The sequence below is a fragment of the Somniosus microcephalus genome, unplaced genomic scaffold (assembly GCF_052327205.1).
Source record: "Somniosus microcephalus isolate GS21.2 unplaced genomic scaffold, FLI_Smic_1.0 unresolved_chr4, whole genome shotgun sequence".
Lineage (NCBI taxonomy): Eukaryota > Metazoa > Chordata > Chondrichthyes > Squaliformes > Somniosidae > Somniosus > Somniosus microcephalus.
This window is the reverse complement of record NW_028225182.1, coordinates 46,164,539-46,183,618: the sequence shown is the minus strand read 5'-3', so window position 1 is coordinate 46,183,618 and position 19,080 is coordinate 46,164,539. Positions and strand designations below refer to the sequence as shown.

General features: G+C 44.0%; 1 long non-coding RNA gene and 1 other non-coding gene across 2 annotated transcripts; one reads left to right on the top strand and one right to left on the bottom strand.

Moving 5' to 3' along the window:
• LOC147090885 (uncharacterized) lies at nucleotides 1-5,312 on the top strand. Its single transcript, XR_015075297.1, has 2 exons — nucleotides 1-222; nucleotides 5,074-5,312. It is a non-coding gene; the product is annotated as an uncharacterized LOC147090885 (long non-coding RNA).
• Nucleotides 5,313-18,891: 13,579 nt separating this feature from the next.
• trnal-gag (transfer RNA leucine (anticodon GAG)) lies at nucleotides 18,892-18,974 on the bottom strand. Its single transcript has one exon. It is a non-coding gene; the product is annotated as a tRNA-Leu (tRNA).
• Nucleotides 18,975-19,080: the final 106 nt, after the last annotated feature.

Sequence of the window (19,080 nt, the reverse complement as noted above, 5' to 3'; positions counted from 1 at the left end):
TATCTGCTAGCATTGATTGACTGACATCAAGGTTCCACCAATCCTGTTTCGTCACGATTGACCAATCCTACAGTACGGTCCCCTGATGGTTGGCCAATCGGTGTGTGTGTGGGCGGGACTATTCGTTTTCATCTCGGGGAGCTGCCAGCCATTGTTTCACTACCAGCTCTGTTCAGCTTGCAGCTCAAATGACTTCAGCTTCCAGCTAAAACGACTTTCCAAGTTAGTATCTCTTTTAAAAATAACATAAGATATACCAAAAACGTTTTATAAGTACTTTCACTTTCATTTTTCAACCTTTTAAAAGGTAGACATACAGGGACACAGACCGGGCCCTAAACCTACCACTCGATTTAAAATGTTGCCCAGCACCAGATTCACAAAGGGACACAGACAGGGCCCCAAAGCCATAAATAGTTTCACTTTCATTTTTCAACCTTTTAAAAGGTAGACAGACAGGGACACACACAGGGCCCTAAAGCCTGCCACTCGATTTAAAATGTTGCCCAGCACCAGATTCACAAAGGGACACAGACAGGGCCCCAAAGCCATAAGTAGTTTCACTTTCATTTTTCAACCTTTTAAAAGGTAGACAGACAGGGACACACACAGGGCCCTAAAGCCTGCCACTCGATTTAAAATGTTGCCCAGCACCAGATTCACAAAGGGACACAGACAGGGCCCCAAAGCCATAAGTAGTTTCACTTTCATTTTTCAACCTTTTAAAAGGTAGACAGACAGGGACACACACAGGGCCCTAAAGCCTGCCACTCGATTTAAAATGTTGCCCAGCACCAGATTCACAAAGGGACACAGACAGGGCCCCAAAGCCATAAGTAGTTTCACTTTCATTTTTCAACCTTTTAAAAGGTAGACAGACAGGGACACACACAGGGCCCTAAAGCCTGCCACTCGATTTAAAATGTTGCCCAGCACCAGATTCACAAAGGGACACAGACAGGGCCCCAAAGCCTGGCACTCGATTTAAACCGCCTGCCCCAAAACAGCCCCGGCAACGCTGGGCTCCCCAGCTAGTATAATATAAAAGCAAAAAAATAAAAACAAGTATAAATAAAAACAATAAGCAAATAAGCAAAAAGTATAGCAATAACAGTCCAAGTTGCAGGATATGATGAATAGTGCAAAAAAGCCTCAATTACCACTGGAAATAATAGTAATGTAATATGATAAATATATGGTAATATAAGTATAATATATATATTTACATAAACATATAATTATAATATATGGGGCAGTGCGATTAGCAGTTCAGTAGGTGCACTGCCTGTGGATAGAAACTGTTCTTAAACCTGCTGGTCCTGGTTCGGATGCTGCGGTACCGACGTCCAGACCACAAGAGGGCGAGCAGTTTGTGCCCAGGGTGATTGGGGTCCTGGATGATGGAGCGGGCCTTGTTCCGGCACCTGGTCTGGAAGATCTCCTCGATGGACGGAAGTGCGCACCCGATGATCTTTTCTGCCGTATTCACAACTCTCTGGATGGCTTTCTTGTTCTGTGCAGTGGTGTTACCATACCACACATTGACACCACTCGTCAAGGACACTCTCTATGGTGCCACGGTAAAAGTTCACAAGCCACTGTGTGCTTATGCTGCATTTCCTCAGGCACCGTAGAGGCTAAAGGCGCTGGTGTGCCTTCTTCAGCATAGCCTCAGTATTATGGTTCCAGGCCAGGTCATCAGAGATCTGCAGACCCAGGAATCGGAAGCAACTGACGACTCCCACTGGTGTCCCGTCTATGCTGATGGGGCGATGGTTCCCTCGGTGGCTTCTGAAGTCCACGATGAGCTCCTTAGTTTTGCCAACGTTCAGGGCAAGGTTGTTGTCATTGCACCATCTCATCAGCTGGACTATCTCATCTCTGTACTCCGTCTCATCATCGTTGCTTATCAGGCCAATTACTGTGGTGTCGTCGGCAAACTTGATAATCCGATTATCGCTGTGTATGGCTGTACAGTCATGTGTAAACAGAGAGTACAGCCAAGGACTGAGGCAGCAGCCTTGTGGCGCTCCGGTGTTGAGAACCAGAGTGGATGAGGTGTTGTTCGCTATTTTCACCACTTGAGGCCTACCAGTCAAGAAATCCAGAATCCAAATGCAGATGGGGGTGCCCAGGCCTAGGTCCCTCAGTTTTAGGACCAACTTGGAGGGCATAATAGTATTAAATGCAGAACTGTAGTCAATGAACAACAGTCTGACGTAAGTGTCCCTCCTGTCTAGGTGTTCCAGGGCAGTGTGTAGAGTTAGGGAGATGGCATCGTCTACAGACCTGTTCGCCCTATATGCGAACTGGAACAGGTCCAAGGAATCGGATATGACGCTGCTTATGTGTGTCATGACCAGCTTTTCCAGGCACTTCATGGCTATGGATGTCAGAGCCACGGGACGATAGTCATTGAGGCCTGTTACCTTGGTCTTCTTAGGTAACGGCACAATGGTTGTCTCCTTGAAGCACACTGGTACAACAGACTGCTGCAATGAGATGTTAAAAATGTCCGTGAACACAGGAGCCAGCTGGTCTGCGCAGGTCTTGAAGATATGGGGTGAAACCCCGTCTGGGCTGGCTGCCTTCCGTGCTTTCACCCTCCTGAAGGTTCTCCGGACCTCGGATTCAGTCAGCTGTAATGTGTAATGTACAACACCTCAAACTAATACAGCGCCTCAAACTAATACAGCGCAGCAAACTAATACAGCACAGCAAAGTAATACAGCACCTCAAACTAATACAGCACCTCAAACTAATACAACACCTCAAACTAATACAGCGGCTCAAACTAATACAGCACATAAAATTAATACAGCACCTCAAACTAATACATCGCATCAAACTAATATAGCACCTCAAATCATAGAAAGACAGAGGATAGGAGCAGGAGTAGGCCATTCGGCCCCTCGAGCCTGTTCTACCATTCAATGAGATCATGGCTGATCATCCAAATTCAGTACCCTGTCCCTGCCTTCTCCCCATATCCCTTGATCCCTTTAGCCTTAAGAAATATATCTAACTCCGTCTTGAATATATTTAATAAATTGGCCTCAACTGTCTTCTGTGGTAGAGAATTCCACAGGTTCACCACTCTCTGGGTGAAGAAATTCCTCCTAATCTCTGTCCTAAATGGCTTACCCCTTATCCTTAGACTGTGACCCCTGGTTCTGGACTCCCTCGCCATCGGGAACATCCATCCTGCATCTAGTCTGTCTAGTCCTGTTAGAATTTTATAAGTTTCAATGAGATCCCCTCTCATTCTTCTAAACTCCAGCGAGTATAAGCCCAATCGACCCAATCTCTCCTCATACGTCATTCAATTAGATCAGAGCTGATCTGTTCTTCACTCCATCTACCCGCTTTGGTTCCGTAACCTTGAATACCCTTACCCAACAAAAATCTATCGCCAGTATCGGCAATCTTGAGCCTGAAGCCATCTCCTCGCCCGGATCCAGACAGAAAAGGTTTCTTACTGACTGCCACCCTGCAGATTAATGGATTATATTTCTGAACTTCAGCGATTCGGAGATTCCAGTGCTTAAAAGTGAACAAAAGATGAAATGGGTCTCACTGTGGATCAGTTTTCTCTCACTCGAAGTTATCTATTCAGTGAAGTGAAATAAAGAACAATTAAAGAACAAGGGAGAAGCCGCTGTGGCCCTTTTGACAGGAGGATAAATTCGCCTCTGATTGTTCGCCAAACCTCGAACGTGACAACCGCGACACTGCGGACACCCCCGGCTCTATAGCAGCAGCAGAGGGGACCTGACTCAGTGAACTCCCTCTGTGCTGATCGGCAATGTGTTGCCTCACTTTAAACAGCTTCTGTCCCACACTGAAAGTTCTCAGTCCTTCTTCTCCGCTGCCCTTTACAAAGAATGTCACTGATTCCCCCCGCACACCCCTAACGTGTTCTCTTCCGCACCCACACAGTGGGGCCGCTCAGACGCCCCTTGCCTCATCACGATCAGCGATGTCACCCAGTTTGTAATATTAAACCCGGAACAAGTGCCCCGCAAAGAGAGTCAGTAACCTAAATCTGTAACAGAAAGTACTGGGTTTATTAACGGTGATTCAAGCAATTATTACTCGTCTCACAGGTTTGAATTATTTTTATACAGTGCTTTATACAATCTTTTGTCACGCTGAATTCCTTGAGTAAGAATCGTAACCGGATGCGTTCCAGTCGACCACCAGGGTCCAGTTATGATGCCTGTATATATATAAGATATAATATATATATCAACCTGAATATGACTAGGAAGCTGTCTAGACCTCATGTCGCAACGGTAGTGCACCTGACTGCAGATCCTGAAGTTGCGTGTTCAAATGATGTTGGGGTCACGGTTCCTTTACAGCTCATATGAGTCTGGATAATTAATATATTAATTGTTATCTCACAACAATGAGAACTTGTATTAGATGCGTTTTTTATATTGGCTCAAGGGATGTAGGTCTCGCTGGCAAGGCCAGCATTTATTGCCCATCCCTGGGGTGGTGGTGCGACACTGTAGTCGCCTTTCACCACTTACAGATCTACATCATAGAATCATAGAATGGTTCCAGCACAGAAGGAGGCCATTCGGCCCGTCCAGCCCGTGCCGGCTCTCTGCAAGAGCCCTTCAGCTAGTCCCACTCCCCCGCCCTTTCCCCGTAGGCCTGCACACTTTATTCCTTCAGTTACATATCCAATATTTACATGTATCGGTATTATTTATTCATTTATTTGGGTGAATCTGTCTCATTCAAAAATATGTTCTGGCTATTTATTTCTGTCTTACTTTTAAATTACACGCAAATGACTTTATACAGAACACCGATACACACAAATACATTGATCAATAACACACACATACATTCACACTTATTCATCAGCAACGCAATGATACACCCAAAATCCATTTAGAAGAATCACAGTTTCAAACACAGATATTTATATATTAATATCCTGAAGAATGTTATAAAAATAAAGAAAATAAATCTACAACTGACTCCAGTATTTTTACATGTATGTGTAACCTTTACGTCGATGACCTTTCACCATTAATTCTCTATATACATATCTAGAACTGGAAGATGCCAGTGCACGGTATGAGACTGTGGTTGTTGTACAGCCGGTCTGAGGGAAATAGAAGAGGTTCGAGCACTTTAATGAGGTTTCCAATGAAGATAGATGCACCCCAATAAATGACAAAATATTTCAGATACAATGTAAATAGATCTGTAAGCCGCAGAGTCATGAAATGCTTTACATGTAAACACGCAAAATTAATTTGTATCCAATACAGATTGACTCATTCTAATTACGATTATTGCGTCACTTTACTGCAGTGTTCCCTGGTAGTCTCGTGATCAGGATTCGGCACTCTTACTGCCCGGGTTCAATTCCCGGTCAGGGATGTTATTTTTATAAGTTTTTTATTAAATTAAACTAATTTTGTTTCAACTCTAACAGGCATCTAACGTGGAAAATTGTTTTAATTATTATTAATTAACCGATAATCTTAATTTATAGAATGACATAAATGCTAAAGATACTTCAATAACATATATTGTGCTTTCTATGTGATGAACTGTTATGCAGATCTCATTTTACACCATGGCCCGGATTTTACGGTGCTTCCGACAGTGAATGCACAGCATAGGCTATTGTGCGCCTTCAGAACGACGACACAAGTGCCAGGTATCCGCACGCCCAGAAATTGCGGTCTGTCAAGTTTCGCTTGGACACATCCACCGCATCCGCTGCAACATCACTTTTGCTGTCACAGAGTTGGGCTAACTACTGCCCAGCGAATGCCCACGAAACCCTTACACCTGGTAATAGCAGGCGAAAGGCCTTCTTTTACCATTGTAAGGGTTAAAATCAATATTAAAATTCGTTTAGGTAAATTTTGTTAAGTTTTAAAATGTTACATTTATATTTCAAAACATTCAATTTGAATTTTAAATCATAGATTCATAGAATCAAAGATTGATACGGCAAAGAAGGAGGCCATGCAGCCCATTGAGTCTGCACTGGCACTTTGAAAGAGCTCTTCAAATAGTCCCACTCCCCTGCTTTTCCCCATAGTCCTGCAAATTTCTCCTTTACAATTATTTATTCAATTCTCTTTTGAAAGTTACTATTGCATCTGCTCCACCGCCCTTTCAGGCAGCGCATTCCCGATCACAACAACTGGCTGCGGTAAAAAAAAAAACTCCTCATCTCCCCTCTGGTAATTTTGCCGGTTAGGTTCAATCGGTGTCCTCCAGTTACCGACCCTCCTGCCACTGGAAACAGATTCTCCTTATTTACTCTTATCATAACATCTTGTAAATTTAAAAACCTCGATTAAATTTCCTCTTAACCTTCTGCAGATAACAATTGCAGCTTCTCAGTCTCTCAAAATAACTGAAACAGCGATTTACTTGTACTTCTTGCAATTTAATATACTGTATTCGCTGCTCACGATGCGGTCTCCTCTACATTGGGGAGACCAAACGCAGATTGGGCGACCACTTTGCGGAACACCTCCGCTCAGTCCGTACGGGTGACCCTGAGCTTCCGGTCGCCTGTCACTTTAATTCACCGCTTCACTCCCACTCTGATCTCTCTGTCCTCGGGCTATTGCATTGTTCCAATGACGCTCAACGTAAGCTCGAGGAACAGCACCTCATCTTTCGATTGGGCACTTTGCAGCCTGCCGGACTCAACATTGAGTTCAACAATTTCACATAATTATCCCTGCCCCCATTTTTCATGCAGTCAGATTTTTGCCATTCCCATTTGCAACATTTTTTCTTTCCTGCCTCTTACAAAAGTACAGGATGTTCTTTCTATTTCTTCGTCCCCTCCTAACCCCGCCCCCCTGTCTCTGCACCTGCTCAATATCTGTTACATCTCCAGCTTTTTCCAGTTCTGATGAAGGGCCCCAGACCTGAACCGTTAACTCTGTTTCTCTCTCCACGGATGCTGCCTGGCCTGCTGAGTATTTCCAGCATTTTCTGTTGTTATTTCAGATTTCCAGCATCCGCAGTATTTTGCAATTATATTGAAGTCAACTCATCCCTGGGACCACTCTCTCTTTGTGCGTGCCTCTCTTTCTTACTCTCTATCTGTCTCTCTCTCTTTGTCTCTGCCTCTCTCTTTGTCCCTGTTTCTCTCTCTGTCTGTCTCTTTCTCACTCTGTTCACAGGTCCATTCTAGTTCTGATCAAACACTGCATATTTCAGTTCCTCGTTAGTATAGTGGTGAGTATCCCCGCCTGTCACGCGGGAGACCGGGGTTCAATTCCCCGACGGGGAGTTTTTTTTTTTAACAACCCCAATTTTTTAACTTCTTCCCAGCTCCTTGAAATGCTCCTTGGAAAAATTGAACTGGAAAAGTTCAAGTGAAATAATTTAAAAAGATTTACTGGCATATGAATAACTGTATAAAAACTTCCTGCACCTGTTCCTCGTTGGAATCGTGCTCTCCCTCTATTTCCCTCTCACTGTTGTGTGGGGCAGAGAGGAGTCATAACGGCACAGAATGAGACCATTGAATGCTTAATTAAATTCATTTATTTTGAACATGTGACCAATTATTCTTACTTCCGTGGTGTGAAATGTTATTTATTTGGAGATTTCTATTATGCTTATGGGATTCCGCACATACAGCATCCTAGGAATCCCCTGTGTGATTGGTTGGCCTGGCCAACGGATGCTGCCGAACCGTGAGCGCCAATGGTATCCGTGGGCCTTTATGCAGGCGTGCGCCAGCAGGCCCAAGACCGCAAGAGTGCGAAGCTCCGGAGACACCAGTTAATTGGGATTTGTTTCTCAGTTCGAAGGCGTAAGCCGGCGACAAACCTCCGATCGCAATTTCAAGGCCCATCGTATTTTGGGAGGCTGGTTTAAAATGTTCATTACTTACGACATCAGGAATCTGGGACAAATTTTGTTCAATATAACCGGACCGGTTATTGCAGAGAATAAAAATGTTCCACTCGAACATATCCACCCGGGTTCGATTTGGGAACTGTTCTTGTAGGAGGCGAACATGATAGTCGCTGCACTACGGAAACCGACGCGTTAGTGTCCACGGAAAAGCGAATCAGCAGCGAACATAAAATCTCATGTTGATCATTTTCAGATTCAATGCAGTCAGCCATTAAATAAAGTGAAATAATTTTACAGTGAAAAGATTTGGAAGTGTTACTCGCATCTGTGCCTTTAATTAAAGTTTGTGGCGTCTGACTCCCGTTCATGTCTTTGAATAAGAAAGAGAGGCTTGACGTTGACCAGACTGCACTGTGCCTGATGTTTGTGAACTCATCCTTTATATTGAGCGGTTTCTCATCTTTGATCGGCGTCAGGTTTAGCTCAGCGGTAACTTCGCAGCCTTAATTTAATTGTATGCTCGAACTCTTTCTCACCACGGGCGCTGCATGGTGATTTTATTGTCATATTCAATCCCCTTCTTCTGCACCGAAACAAATTGTAGCCGTGACTTTAAACCTATGCTGCGTGATTCATAGCGATCACCTTTAAATGATTCAGAAAACCAGTCCTTTCACCTCCGCCACACGGTTTCGATTCCTGGTCAGGAAAGTGACTTTTATAACACAGTTTTTAAATCACAACCTGATGAAATTGAGTACATTCAGCTGATTTGAAAAAATTAGAATTGTATAAATTACCATTACTTACCCCATAACTTTCATTTGCAGAACGAAAGAATTAATAGCTTTGCACCATTTAAAAATATTATGTTTGTCTATTCTTCCTACCAAAGTGAATAACATCACATTTCCCTACATTACATTCCATCTGCCACCTTATTGCCCGCCTACTCACTTAATCTGTCTATATCCCATTGTAGGCTCTTTGTGTCCTCGTCACAGCTTACTTTCCCACCTAGCTTTGGATCATCAGAAAACTTGGATACATTACACTCTGTCCCTTCATCTAAGTCAGTAATATAGACTGTAAATAGCTGAAGCATGCGCACTTGATCCTTGCGGCACCCCACTAGTTACAGCCTGCCAATCTGAAAATGACCCGATAATTCCTACTCTCTATTTTCTGTCCGTTAACCAATCCTCTATTCTTGCTAATACATTACCTCCAGTCCCATGAGCCCTTATCTTGTGTAACAAGCTTTAACGTGTTTCCTTATCGAATGGCTTTTGGAAATCCAAATATGCTGCCTCCACTGGTTCCCCTTATAGTTCCAATGAATGCCTGAAGCAGAACATCCCGTTGTGCGAATGGAGCCTGTTTGTCGGACAATGCTACATGTAAGGAAGGAGTGTGGTAAGGAGATAAGGGAAGTGATACTCTGGTAACAAGGTCGGGTAATAAAAATAGAAAGTGCTGGAAACACTCAACAGGTCAGGCAGCAGCTGTGGAGAGAGAAGCAGATTTAACGTTTCCGGTCGAAAACCTTCCATCAGAAGGTGGGCAGTTGTGTTAGGTTACACTATTAAACGTGCAAATTGTCACGTAGCAGAGGTAAGGAAAAGATATCAAAAGTTTGGAACAGATACTTTAGAATTCGATAAAGGTTTGATTAACTTGTATATCGAACTCGGAACTATAACGTGTTGGAGTTCCTCGGCTAAAATTCGCAAAGATTTGTTTAAGAGCTGTTGTTAATTATATGTCTAATTATTGCGGGATTAATAAATCTGACATTTAATGCTGCGAACACTTTTGCTGCACTGCGCGTTCTCCAGCTGTGCTCGGAGCGCCGTCCCCTTCAATCCATCGCTCACAGGGACTGTTCCATTCAGCATTTCTTTTCTCTGGGCCTTGGTGAAATTTCATAGATTGAAAGCGACGCCTCTCAACCCCAAGCTCGTCACCGACTTGCTAACCGCTGCACAGCGACCACACTGTGCTCCCGTGAGATGGAGGCCCAGGAGCTGTTTCAAGCTCGAGTGCAGTTACAAGCAGAACTCATTCAAAGAAAGTTCACATCATTGAGGCGCCTGAGTCTTTGCACCGAACTCCTTCCCAAAGAGTTGAGATTCATGTGGGGGTGATTTCGGCACATCTTTCCCCACATTGCAACACTTCAAAGGGACTTCAATGGGCTTAAAGCGCTTTGGGACGTCCTGAGTTCGTGAAAAGCTCTGTATCAAAGCCAATGTTTTTTTTTGCAAAAGTTCGAACAGCAAGTTCATAATTCGCGGGCAAAATAACGGCTCGTCTGGGATCCCTCGCAAGTTTCAACCAGTAACCCCGAAGCGAGAATCATACCAACGAGCCAACTGATAAATTTGACTGGAGATAAGAGGTAAGCATTGTAAAACCATTTTGTTTGTGTGGTTGTTCTTGATGAGCAGAGCACTTAAGACCGAAACAGTGACTTTGTCTTTTCGAACTGTCTACTGAAGCGCCGCCCGGGCCCACTGCTACAGTTAATGAGCTGTAGTTGAATATTGGATGGGATAAAAATTGATAAAGAGGAGGTACTAGAAAGCTGGCTGTACCAGGACCAGTTGAAATGCATCCTAGGATGCGGAGGGGAGTAAAGGTGGGAATTACGGAGGTGCTGACCATAATCTTCCAATAATCATTGGATATGGGGTGGTGCCAGACGTCTGGAGAATCGCAAATGTTACACCCTTGTTGAAAAAAGTGTATAAGGCTCAACCCAGCAACTACACGCCAGTCAGCTTAACGTCGGTAGTGAGGAAACTTTTAGAAAGGGTAACCCTGCACAAAATGACCAGTCACTTGGACAAGTGTGGATTAATTATGGAAAGTCTGCTCGGATTTGTTAAACGCAAATCGTCTTTTCCCAACTTGATTGCATTTTTTGATGAGGTGAAAGAGAGGGTTGATGAGGGAAATGCAGTTGATGTGGTGGACATGGACTTCCAAAAGGCATTTGATAAAGTGCCACGTAACAGGCTTGCCAGCAAAGCTGAAGCCCATGGAATAAAAGGGACAGTGGCAGCATGGATGTCAAATTGGCTCAGTGACAGGAAACAGAGAGTAGTGCTAAACTGTTGTTTCTCTGAATGGAGGAAGGTACACAGTGGTGTTCCCCAGGGGTCGGTACTAGGACCACGGCCCTTCTTGATATATATTAATCATTTGGAGTTAGGTGTCCAGGGCACAATTTCAAAATTTGCAGATGATACAAAACTTGGAAGTATAGTGAGCAGTGAGGAGTACAGTGATAGACTTCAAGAGGACATGGATAGGCTGGTGGAATGGGCGGACATGTGGCAGATGAAGTTAAAAACAGAAAAGTGCGAATTGATACATTTTGGTCGGAAGAATGAGGAGAGGCAATATAAACTAAAGGATACAATTCCAAAGTGGTTGCAGGAACAGAGATACCTGGGGGTGTATGTACACAAATCGTTCAATGTGGCAGGACAGGTTGAGAAATCAGTTTAAAAAGCTTACAGAATCCGGGGCTTTAAAAATAAAGGCGCAGAGTACAAAAGCAAGGAAGTTATGATGAACCTTTATAAAACACTGGTTCGGCCACAACTGCAGAAATTATGTGTTCCAGAAAATTTTATCCTGTGCAATAACTGGTCCCATTAAATTAAACAAAAGTTGCCCCAGATTCCTGGTGACATAAGCAACGAACATTTTAAACCAGACTCCTGAAATACAATCGGCCTGGAAAAGCGATCGGAAACTCGCCGCTGGCTAACGCCTCCGAATCAAAAAACCAATACGACTTACTTGGTGTCTCCAGAGCTTCGGACTCTTGCTGCGCTGGGCCTGCTGGCATACGCCTGCATAAAGGCCCATGGATCCCAGGGGCGCACACGGTTCGCAAGCCTGGGTGTCCTTATGCACCAGTCGCTGAAGGTAAGCATGCAGGTGCAGCAGGCGGTTAAGAAGGCAAATGGTATGTTGGCCTTCGTAGCGAGAGGATTCGAGTACAGGAGCAAGGATGCGTTGCTGCAGTTGTACAGGGCCTTGGTGAGACCACATCTTGAGTATTGTGTGCAGTTTTGGTCGCCTTATCTGAGGAAGGATGTTCTTGCCATGGAAGGAGTTCAGCTAATATTCACCAGGCTGATACCTGGGATGGCAGGAATGACATCTGAGGAGAGATTGGGACGATTGGGCTCGTACTCGCTGGAGTTTAGAAGAATGACAGGGGATCTCATTGAAACTTATAAAATTCTGACAGTACTGGAAAGACTAGATGCAGGAAGGATGTTCCTGATGGTCTGGGACTCCAGAACCAGGGGTCACAGTCTAAGGATAAGGGGTAGGCCATTTAGGACAGACATGAGGAGGAATTTATTCACCCAGAGAGTGGTGACCCTGTGGAATTCTCTACCACAGAAGGCAGTAGAAGCCAATTCATTAAATTTATTCAAGAAGGAGTTGGATATATTTCTTAAGGCTAAAGGGATCCAGGTGTATGGGGAGAAAGCAGTGACCGGGTACTGAAATTGGATGATCAGCCATGATCGCATTGAATAGCGGAGCAGGCTCGAGGGGCTGAATGGCCTACTCCTGCTCCTATCTTCTATGTTTCCATGTTTCATCCCTGGGATCACATGGGGCAGGTCAACCAATCAAATAGGGGGATTCCTATGAGGCGAATTGGGATTCCATGAATGTACGGAATCCCCATAAGCATATTAGAAATCTCCAAATAAAGAACATTTCACACCACGGAAATAAAAATAAATGGTCACTTGTTCAAACGTAATGAAATTAATTAAAGATTTAAAATATAATTGAATGATATGAAATATAAATTTGAACATTTTAAAGCAGGCCAGAATTTACCTAAAGTAATTTTAAATGTATGTGTTATATCATTAAAAAAAATGTTTTAATCAACCGACAAAAAATTGTGTTGCACAATGAAGGAATTGCTAACATGTTTGCTGGGTGACAGTCAAACTCTAATAACCTTTTTATAGAATCAGAGATTTATGACAGACGCCGATCACTCAATCCAATGTTATCGTAGTGTAGGGGTTATCACGTTCGCCTAACACGCGAAAACTCCCCGGTTCGAAAGCGAGCAGAGACATTTTGTAAATCGTGTTCATTTAAATAGTAGAAAAAATGGAACAATTCGCATTTCTAATGCAATGTAACAAAATCCTGTTACATTTGTGTTTCTCTGTACAGTTCTGCACTCACTCAAAGCACTACAGTGTCGCTCGCTCACTCCCGTTTCCAGCTCTGACCGTGCAGACAGCCCCTCTCAAAGCTGCACATTCCGGCTGCTTTCAGTTGAATTGTGAAAGATTATTCAAGGATCCTGCAGCTTTACCTCGGTTCACAACAGCAGATCTAAGCCGCGTTTCTGCAAACTACGAACCATGTTTTCCAGAATTCCAAGGTGTATAAGGAACTCAACCATTAAAAACCCTTTCATTAACCACAGGAGTTCAGGAAATTTTCTATGATTCTATAAAATGTTATTAAAGTTTGTCTGTCATCCGGTATACATGTTAGCAATTCCTGCAGTGCGCAACAAAATGTTGTGGGTTGATTAATGATAATAGAAACAATTATGAAGTGTCTCACAGACTTCAATGATCCCTTAATACCGTTGGTTAACTAAAATCTATCAATCGCAGGTTAAAATGAGCAATTCATGTTGCATCTTTGAAAGAGATATCCAATCAGTCCCACTCCGCTGCTCTTCCCCCATAGCCCTGCTGACACTCCTGCCAGTGGAAACTGTTTCCCCCATAATTTTGATCACCTCTATTAAATCTCCCCTGACCAGTGATTAATGGAGTTCAACGCGGGCAAGTATCAGATCATCCACTTGGTGCCTAGCAAAGATCGGTCAGTGTGTGGTCTGAAAACATCATGTGAGAGAATAGGTTTTTTTTCTGTGAAATAGCCGGTCCCGTTAAATTTAACAAATGTTGCCCCAGATCGCTGCTCTCTCAAGCAATGAACATTTTAAACCATTCTCCTAAAATGCAATGTGTAAAATGAGATATGGGTTAACAGTTCAGGAGATGCAAAGAGGAAAATAAATGAATGAAGTTTCGACTGTCCCTCAGTAACCATATTATCATGTCTTTCATTCTGCAAAATAAAGTTACCGGTTAATTAATGGTGATTAAAGCAGTTCTTATTTATTCACATTAGATGCATGTAATTAATTTAATAAAATTACATCGCATTCATGAATAAAAAACGGTGATACCAAAATTTCTTCCCTAACTGGGAATCGAACCCATCTCGCAGCGCTGATAGGAATACGTTATTGAATAATTTTATGATGCCCTCGAAAAATGTCACACTGCTAAATTAAAATCACTGCTATAATGTGTTTCATTGTTGAAGAAGGGGATTGAAAATGACAATAAAAAGCCCAGACTGCGCCCGCAGTGAGACAGAGTTCGAACTTAGAAATAAGTTGGTGCTGCGAAGTAACCGCTGAGCGAAAGCTGACACCGGTTAAAGAACGAGAAGCCGCTCAATATAAAGGATGAGCTCACAAACACCAGGCGCAGTGCAGTCTGGTCAACGACAAGCCCCTCCTTCCTTATTCAGAGACATGAACGGGAGTCAGACGCCACAAACTTTAATTAAAAGCACAAATACGAGTAACACTTACTTCCAAATCTTCACTGTTAAAATGATATCACTTTTTTCCAATTCGGGCTGCGTAGAATCTGAAAATCAGCACCATGGGATTTGATGTTCACTGCTGATTCTATTTTCCTGTTCAATATGACAAAAGTTGGCCCAGATTCCTGGTGTCATCAGCAATGAGCACTTTAACCCAGACTCCTAAAGCTCAGTGTGTAAAATGAGATATGGGTAACAGTTAACATGCAAAGCAAAAATAAAGTGATTGAAGTATCGACTCTCGCTCAGTTATCATTTCTTTCATTGGGCAAAAGAACATTATCGGTTAATTAATTATGCATTGCCGTGAAAGCAAAATAAAAGTTGAACAAAAATAATTCTCCCAACATGGGGCTCGAACCCACGACCCTGCAATTAAGAGTCCCGACCGACTGAGCTAGACGGGCTGGAGAAGCTGATGCGTTCTTGTCTTTGATTGCAGCCAGGCGCCAAATGGCTCGGCCCCAGGGTAAACCAAGAACCAGGTTCTCATTAATTCCAAGGTGTGTAAGGAAATCAAGCATCAAAAGCCCTTTCATTAACCACAGGCGTTCAGGCAATTTTCTGATCGCAAAGCGCTTTCTCACCTTGTCAATATCTCTCGTCTATTTGCCGGTGTTTCCCGATTCTGCCTGTCTCTCTGGCTCTGTTTATTCTGTGTGACCACCTGCAGGTTGATTTTGAGCGAATACCTGTGCTTGTGCCTTGTTAGATTAAATAAATGAGGAATTGTGGCGCTTTTCTCCCTGACACTGGGGAAAGAGTGAGACAGTTTTTGGAGCAAGTGTCTGGTTATTGTGAAACAGCAAAGAAAACATCAAATCCAGAATTATGCGGAAAAACAGCGACCGCGACGTGATTTGAACACGCAGCCGTCTGATCTGGAGTCAGACGCGCCACCGTTGCGCCACCAGATCCGACACTATCAACCGCGCTGTTTTTATATACACACGTTCCACAAACACTGTTTCATTCCTCCTGCCTTCTCCCGATTCCTCAGTATCATGCACAGAAGCGCCTGATGCCCTCATTTGTTGAACGTCACAAGCAGACACAAACACAGGTATTCCTTCAAAATCAACCGGCAGGTGGCCACAGACACAATAAACAGAGCCAGAGAGAAAGACAGAATCGGGAATCTCCGGGAAATGGACAAGAGATATTGACAAGGACTAAAGCGCTTTGCGATCAGAAAATTGCCTGAACCCCTGTGGTTAATGAAAGGGATTTAGCTGCTTGAGTTCCTTATAAGCCTTGTGATTCTGGCGAACATGTTTCGTAGTTTGCAGAAACGCGGCTCAGACATACTGTTTTGACCGGGCCGCAGCCACCAGGTTCCTGACTGCAATCAGCGACAAAGAAATGCCGTTTTACCAGGCCCGGCTAGCTTAGTCGGTAGAGCATGCGACCTTTTAATCTCAGGGTCGTGTGTTCGAGCCCCACGTTGGGCGGTATTTATTTTGTTAAACTTTTATGTTGCTTTCAAAGCGTCATTAATTGAGCGATAACCTTGTTTTGCACAATGAAATAAATGCGAACTGAGAAAATACTGCAGATGCTGGAAATCTGAATTGAAACAGAAAATGCTGGAGATACTCAGCAGGTCAGGCAGCTTCTGCGAAGAGAGAAACAGAGTTAAAGTTTCAGGTCGATAACCTTTCGTCAGAACTGGAAAAAAGGGGTAATGGAACAGATTTTTAAGCAAGTGTAGGGGATTCTATGAGATCATGGCTGATCTCCTGCCTCAATTCCATTCACCGGCCCTATCGCCACATCCCTTGATGCCCTTACCAGTCAGAAATCTACCGACTTCTGTTTTGAACATACCCAATGACTGAGCCTCCACAGCCCTCTGGGGTAGAGAATTCCAAAGATTCACCACCATCTGTGTGAAGAAATTTCTTCTCCTCTCAGTCCTGAATGGCCTAACCTTTATCCTGAGGCTGTGGCCATTTGGTTCTAGACTCCCCAGCCAAGGGAAACATTCTCCCAGCATCCAACCGATCAAACCCTGTAATAATTTTGCATGCTTAATGAGATCCCCTCTCATTCTTCCGAATTCAAGAGATTGCAGGCCTAGTTTACTCAATCTCTTCTCATACGAGGTCAGTGACAGTCTTGCAAATGGTGACTTGATATTCGGTAGTGGGGTCATGGTCCAGGCGGAGGTAGGAGGAGGTGTTGGAGAGTTGGCGTACAGCTTCCACTAGGTAGAGGTCGGTTCACCAAACAGCAACAGCACCACCCTTGTCAGCAGGTTTTGTGCTTTGCATGTTAACTGTTACCCATATCTCATTTTACACAATATATGGGCTATTCCAGCTCCTAATTCTTTTGTTCTTAGTTGTTATTTCCTCACACAGGAGAGCAATCTCGCCCCTGGACAAGCAGAAGGAGCAAGTTCCAACAAAACGATTCCGCAAACGTGATAACTGCTACACTGTGGAACCGTCTGCACTTTCAGTACCAGGTCAGATGGAAATGTTAAAATTTTTTGAGGATGTAACTGGTAGAATATATAAGGGAGAACCAGTGGATGTGGTGTATTTGGACTTTCAGAAGGCTTTCGATAAGGTCCCACATAAGAGATTGGCGTGCAAAGTTAAAGCACATGGGATCGGGGGTAAGTTACTGACTTGGAGAGAGAACTGGTTGGCAGACAGGAAGCAAAGAGTATGTCTAAACGGGTCTTTTTCCAAGTGGCAGGCAGTTACTAGTGGGGTAGGGCAGGGATAAATGCTAGGACCCCAGCTACTCACAATATATATTAATGATCTAGAAGGTTGAACTAGATGTAATAACTACAAGTTTGCAGACGACACAAAGCTGGGTGGGCATGTGTGCTGTGAGGAGGATGCAGAGAAACTCCAGTATGATATGGACAGATTAGGTGATTGAGCAGAAGCATGGCAGATGCAGTATAATGTGGATAAATGTGAGGTTATCAACTTTGGTGGCAAAAACAGGAAGACAGCTTATTATCAGAATGTCAATAGATTGGGAAAAGGGGAACTGCAATGAGACCTGGGTGCCCGTGTGCAGCAATCGCTGAAGGTAAGCATGCAGGTGCAGCAGGTGGTTAAGAAGGCAAAGGAAGGCCTTTATAGTGAGAGGTTTCGAGTACAGGAGCAAGGATGTCTTGCTGCAGTTGTACAAGGCCTTGATGAGACCATACCTTGAGTATTGTGTGCAGCTTTGGTCACCTTATCTGAGGAATGATGTTTTGCCATGGAGGGAGTGCAGCGAAGATTCACCAGACTGATACATGGGATGGCAGGAATGACGTATGAAGACAGATTGAGATGATTAGGCTTATATTCGCTATAGTTTAGAAGAGCGAGAGGGGATCTCATTGAAATCTTACAAAATTCTAACAGGACTAGACACAGGAAGAATGATCCCGATGGTGCGGGAATCCAGAACCAGCGGCCACAGTCTAAGGATAAGGGGTAAGCCACTTCGGGCTGAGATGAGGAGGAATTTCTTCACCCAGAGAGTGGTGAACCTGTTGAATTCTGTACCACAGAAGGCAGTTGAGGCCAATTCATTAAATATATTCAAGAAGGAGTTAGATATATTTCTTAAGGCTAAAGAGATAACGGGATATGGGGAGAAAGCAGGGACAGGGTACTGAATGTGCATGATCAGCCATGATCTCATATAAATGGCGGAGCAGGCTCGAGGGGCTGAATGGCCTACGCCTCACAGAAACCCCACAGTGCAGATGGAGGCCATTTCGGCCCATCAAGCCTGCACCGACACATATCCCACCCGATCCCCACACCCCTTCAACAACACATATCCCAGTAACCCCACATATTTAATCCCCCTAACACTAAGGGTCAATTTATCATAGCTGGTCAACCTGACCCTCACATCTTTGGACGGTGGGAGGGAACTCAGAGCACCCGGAGAAAACCCACGCAAACAGTCCAAAGATGTGCGGGTTAGGTTGATTGGCTATGGTAAATTGACCCTTAGTGTGAGGGGGTTTAAATACATGGGGTTACGGGGATAGGGTGGGTTATGCGTTGGTGCAGGCTCGAGGGGCCGAAATGGCCATATATTTGCACTGTGGGATTCTGTGAAATGTGCAAACTCCGCACAGACAGTTGCCCGAGGCCCGATTCGAACCCGGAGTCTTTAGCGCTAGTGAGGCAACAGTGCTAACCACTACGCCACCGTGCTACTCCTCCTCGTATCTTCTATGTTTCTGTGAATGGAGCAGGTGAACTGCTGAATCCCACTTTTAAGGGATATCCCAAAGTGCTTGACAGTGGTGTGAAAATAAATGAGTTCCGCTTGGTAATTAAAAGTAAAGACTGTCAGAAGTGGGATTCGAACCCACGCCTCCAGAAAAGATTGCGACCTCAACGCAGCGTCTTAGACCGCTCGGCCACCCTGGCTTGCTTCATTAATTTCTGCATCTCATCACTTCCACATGAAGAACGTTTCCGTCCGGGTGCTTGTTCAATGCTGTTGAAGGCTCAGTGACCAAGATATCATCTCCCC